The sequence below is a fragment of the Anthonomus grandis genome, chromosome 9 (assembly GCF_022605725.1).
Source record: "Anthonomus grandis grandis chromosome 9, icAntGran1.3, whole genome shotgun sequence".
NCBI lineage: Eukaryota > Metazoa > Arthropoda > Insecta > Coleoptera > Curculionidae > Anthonomus > Anthonomus grandis.
The window spans coordinates 3869186-3874848 of record NC_065554.1 but is presented as its reverse complement, the minus strand read 5'-3'; the positions used below and the strand labels follow the sequence as shown (position 1 = coordinate 3874848).

Sequence of the window (5663 nt, the reverse complement as noted above, 5' to 3'; positions counted from 1 at the left end):
TGGCAAATAGAAGACTACACCTAGACATTATAAATGGCAACATTGCTTCTCGTTTACTTTCTGGTTGATCAGCAGCGCGGCGGATTCCGATCGTCTGATTTGCTATTTTCGGCACGATACAATCAGCAGACCTCATTTTGCTGTGTGATTCAAGCTCTATTTTTTTTTAAATATTTCTCATTTTGGCTGTTTATATCCCTTCCGAAAAAGTTCAAGTGATTAAATGGTTTTATTGAGGCAATTTGGCAGTACAATGCAGGGCTTTAATCTCAGTAAATTTTGAAAATGGACCAATGCCTTGTGCTAAAACTATTTTAAATATCGTGTCAAATTTTAATTTTTTTGTCTCCAAGAATGTAGAAATTATCACATCAAGAGACACCTATTGAAAATTCCAAAACTCAGGAGGTGGGTCCTAAACCAGTGGCAAAGAATGGCATTTTATGAAACAATGATGGAAAAGGCAGGAAAGGAAATGAAAATTTTTTAGAAAATATTTTGTTTTCAGATGATGCGTCTTTTTCGTTGTATGGTAAACAGAATCCTTCCATAGTTCGTTACTGGTCTCAAGAAAACGAGCACAGAAGTTTTCAGTTCCGTACTCAGTACCCTCAAGAGTTGAATGTTTGGGATGGTATTTTAGACGACTGCTAGTCGCCCAAAGATATTGGGCCACTTTTCATTGATGGCACTTTAAACGCCGAAAAATACCTTGATTTGCTACAAAACCAAGTCCTTCCTGCTGTTTAACTCCTGCTTATAATGCAGTTACAGCACATGAATTTTTAACAAATATTTTTCCTAACCGCCATATTAGTGGGACCTGTAATATTAAATAGCCTAAAAGATCTCCCAATTTGTCACCAACTGACTTTCATTTGTGAGGTTATCTTAAGGAGACTATTTATAAACACAAGAATAGTAGGCCAACGAATTTGGAGGAGTTGAGAAACAAAATTGTTGAATCTGCCGATTCCACCGTACCTCAAACTCTTTTGGAAGTAACAAACAGATTTTACGATAGGCTAACCTTTTGTTTAGCTTAAGAAGGAGGTCTTTTTGAGCCTTTTATTTAAAGAATTATTTGTTAGGTTTATTATTTAGAGATACAAACCCGACTGACGTCAGATCTGCCGTCTTAAGAAAGAAGGTCGTATCTGACAATTTCATCAAAATTAGGTTTATACAATATTCAGGATTGATATATAATTTTCTACCTATTGCACTAGAAACAATAGTCAAAATGTATTGCTAAATATTGCAAATTAATGGCTAAAATTTCCTTATGAAATTTGTCATAACTGCAAAGTTTCCACGGTTCCTAGTTAATCTTGTCGGATCTAGCTAATGCTAAGAAAAACTGTCATATTCGCACATATACGTCTGTTCCTTTTAGGACTAGTAAAACAAAAAAAAAAAATTGGTGTCCCTATTAAGTTAGTCGCATATGGCAGATACTATCAAAAATTGTCGTATATTACAATTTCGCCGTGAGCTCGCGAATGTGGAAACAACATAACCTAAATTCGTGTGCCTCGTTTGAATGTTAAATTAAACAGTAAGATAAGAATCGATGTTTTTTTAATATTTAGTGGTTTGATTACTGTTTTATTCTTCGAGAAATATTGACGATAAATAGATAAAGGTAAGTAGTTTTTTGTTTATTTATGTTAAAAAGTGTTTCAAATCTAAAAACTTGCTACTATTAACTAGAACTTGTTTTATTTGTTGTGCTAATTTTTGAAACAAAATTATTTTGTATATTTTATAATTGTATTAAATTTAGTACTAAAAAGTATGAAAAATTAGTCTCGGGTCTAAGCCTCTAATACGTTGTTTCATAATTTTAGCATGAATAGCAGAACTCAAAAAATCATGCAACTTCTGCCACAAAATCTACCATGGAAAAAATTAGCTAACTAGTTCGTTGGAATCGTCTGCTAATTTTTCGGAAGATTGTGATGATTCTGATAAAGACCGAGACTTTGTCTTATCAGACTTTGAAAAGGACGCGGATTTAGTCAGTAGTTCATCGGAAGATGACATAAATGAATTCTTAGATTTAGAAGAAGACGACCTTCCTTTGTTTATCTTAAAAGAAAGAGACACTCCAAAAGAAATAAAAAAAATGCTAGATTCTATGATTAAAGAAGTTTCAAAAAATTTCGATGGTGCTGTTTATACAAAAAAAGGTACAATAAGGAAAAGGAAAAAGTATGATACTTCTCCTGAACACGAAAAAAAAAATAGACTTAACATGAGAAAACAAAAATATTCATCTGTAAAAGAAAACTGTGGTGAAAAGTGTAGCAACGGCAGAATCAGATTAATCAGGAATATTGGAACTTGGAGGAAAAAGAAAGGCGAGCCTTTATATTGCATAAAACTAGCACCACTGCTGTTAAAAGAAGATCAATCATTTTAGCTGCTGAAGGATCCCGAAGAAATAGATCTGTTCAGTATAATTTACCTGATGAGAATGGCTGCAATCAAAAAGTTTGCAAAAATTTTTTTTGGCAACATTAGGGTATGAACTAAAAAATGACCGTGTTCTTAGAAATGTTACTTTATTAAATGAAAGGACATCTATTGCTCCAAAACCAGATAATAGAGGAAGAAAACAAAAAGAAAATAAATCTGATTAAACATTGATTGAACAATATGTTGAAAGCTTTCAACCCACAATTTCGCATTACAGACGGGAGCACGCCCCACTACGAAGATACTTGCCAAGCGATATTACAATAAGGGCAATGCATCAAGATTTTTTATTGGAGCTTAATGCTAAAATTTCTTATGAAATGTATAGAAAAGTTGTTGCCAAAATGAATATATCGTTTTTAAATTTAGGTCATGAGGAATGTTTTGACTGTAAATCATTTAGATTACATTGTATCTCGACCAAACATGAAAAAGAAAATGTCTGCCAAACTTGTGAAATATGTACCGGGTGTTTCAAATTCGAGCCACATCATTGGGATTTCGGAAACGGTAAGAGATACAGGGTCGGTTAAATTGGGACAAAGTTGCGTATTTTTATGCTTAACAAAATGCCGTTTTCAAATTTAAAAAATTCCGACTACGTACGAAGTTATTCGGAGGAGAAAATATCGAAATTTCGGAAAATCGTTTTTATTTTTTTGTGATGTTATTTGAAAACATATTTTAAAATAATTGACACTTTATTATTGTCACTTTTTCTCCTCTACCAGATGGCGTCGTCAAATTTAAAATCCGACGTTTCGTCTTTTGGCAACCATCATCAACTTTATTTTTTTAAATACGGCCCTGGAATTTTTTTTACTCATTTTAATTCCCCTTTTTATTATTAGAGAAATGACATATCACATAGTTTAATTTTCCAATATTTTGATGTCAAAAATTTACTTTTATTAAAAAAAAGTTAATACTGTCCTGTTGTTTGAAATAAAAAGTATTAATTTATCTTAACACTATCATTTATTGAATAAATCAATGTTTTTGACGAAATTTTTTAATTATTAACATGGTAAAAATAGTATAAATTTGATATATTATACTAAATTTTAACAATAACAATAGTAACAACTATAATTTATTACTAATTTGTATGTTGAACAACACAAACTAAAAATAATAGAACTTAATGCGAAAAAATGCAATATTTTAAGTTTAAAGTAAATATTCAAATAGTTGACCCTGCACCTCAATACATTTCTGTATCCTTCTACGTAAATTTCCAGACACTGCCCGCTGGATAGTCCTGGCTCGTATACCCCTTAATTCTGTCAATAAATTTGCACGTAAAATGTTTATATCATTTGGGGTGTTCTTAAATAGTCTGTTCTTTAAATAGCCCCAAAGAAAATAATCCAACGGGGAAAGATCGGGACTTCTAGCTGGCCAGCGCACCACCCCTTGATTTCCAATCCACTGATTAGGAAAATTATGATTTAAAAATCGTGTGACATTCCTTCCATTATGGGGTTGTGCACCATCCTGCTGCCACCACAAATCGCGGATAATATCAAGAGGTTCATTTTCAAGAACATCGAATATATTTGGCAGAATTAAATCTAAATAGCGCTCAGCAGTTAAATTACCGTCGTATATAATAGGTCCCAAAATTCGATTCCTGTAAAGACCCACCCAAGCATTGAAAGAATTATGCCCCTGTCTTCTTACTTCGCGGTTTTGTCTCGGATTTTCGACTGAATAAAAATGTTCATTATTCCGATTAAATAGCCCGTTGGTCGAAAAGTTACATTCATCTGTCCAAATTATTTTGTTTAAAAAGTCTTCATCATCTTGCAGTTTTTCGTTCAACCAATTGCAAAACTGAAGCCTTCTATCGGTATCTCCATGCCTAAGTTCTTGACTGATATGAAGTTTATAGGGGCGATAGCGATTTTATCTCAATACTCTGTGGATACGGGTACTTGGCATATTCAATTCACGGGAAAATTGTCTGGTTGAACCTTGCGGATTTTGGGTAACCTTTAAGGAAAGCTATCTGATAAAAAGTTATTGTGAAAGTATATCGTTGTAAAACTTACAGCATTAATAATCGCCTGCTCGGTTTCAGGATGCACTCGAGTCCCATACATATTTCGAGGTTTAGTGAAACTTCCATAGAGGCTAAGGTTCCTGTCCAAAGCTCCGAAATACGTATAATTAGGTTGGGGGCGCTCTGGATATTGCTCCAGATATTGTTGGCAGGAGCGTTGCGAATTTCTATTCAAAGAATAGTAAATTTGGACCATATCACGTTGTTCGCTACTGGAGAATACCATTTTTGATTTCACAAAATATCGAAAAAGCCAAATGTCAAACAGATATAAACAATTAATGACAGATGGTCGTCCATTTTTTTCTAATTCAAAGCCATCTTTGCTAATAAGAATTTTCAAGTTATTCAGCCGGAGACTTAGACATCAGGCCTGCAGAAAAATTTGTGAAAATATAATATAACATATTAGCAATATTTTTACCATGTTATTGATTGAAAAACAACATCAAGACAATTTTTATTTCAAACAACAGGACAGTATTAACTTTTTTTTAATAAAAGTAAATTTTTGACATCAAAATATTGGAAAATTAAACTATGTGATACGTCATTTCTCTAAGAATAAAAAGGGGAATTAAAATAAGTAAAAAAAATTCCAGGGCCGTATTTAAAAAAATAATGTTGATGATGGTTGCCAAAAGACGAAACGTCGGATTTTAAATTTGACGACGCCATCTGGTAGAGGAGAAAAAGTGACAATAATAAAGTGTCAATTATTTTAAAATATGTTTTCAAATAACCTCACAAAAAAATAAAAACGATTTTCCAAAATTTCGGTATTTTCCGAATAACTTCGTACGTAGTCGGAATTTTTTAAATTTGAAAACGGCATTTTGTTAAGCATAAGAATACGCAACTTTGCCCCAATTTAACCGACCCTGTATCTCTTACCGTTTCCGAAATCAATGATGTGGCTCGAATTTGAAACACCCTGTACATCATTGAAGAAACATCAAGATGCATATCGGAAAGCAAGGGAGGAGTATAAGCAGGATAGTGCTGCGAAAGATGGTTTATACTTTTTAGCTGACCTCCAGAAGGTACCTTTCAATTTAAAAATGTAAAATTAAATAATTAATTTTTTTACTGTTACAGGTTATTATGCTTCCTAGAT

General features: G+C 32.8%; 1 long non-coding RNA gene across 1 annotated transcript; it reads right to left on the bottom strand.

Moving 5' to 3' along the window:
• Positions 1-3513: 3513 nt before the first annotated feature.
• Positions 3514-5011, bottom strand: LOC126740758 (uncharacterized). The gene is made up of 2 exons (XR_007661989.1): positions 4536-5011; positions 3514-4476 (listed from the first exon to the last, which is right to left on the bottom strand). It is a non-coding gene; the product is annotated as an uncharacterized LOC126740758 (long non-coding RNA).
• Between the last annotated feature and the right edge of the window lie 652 nt (positions 5012-5663).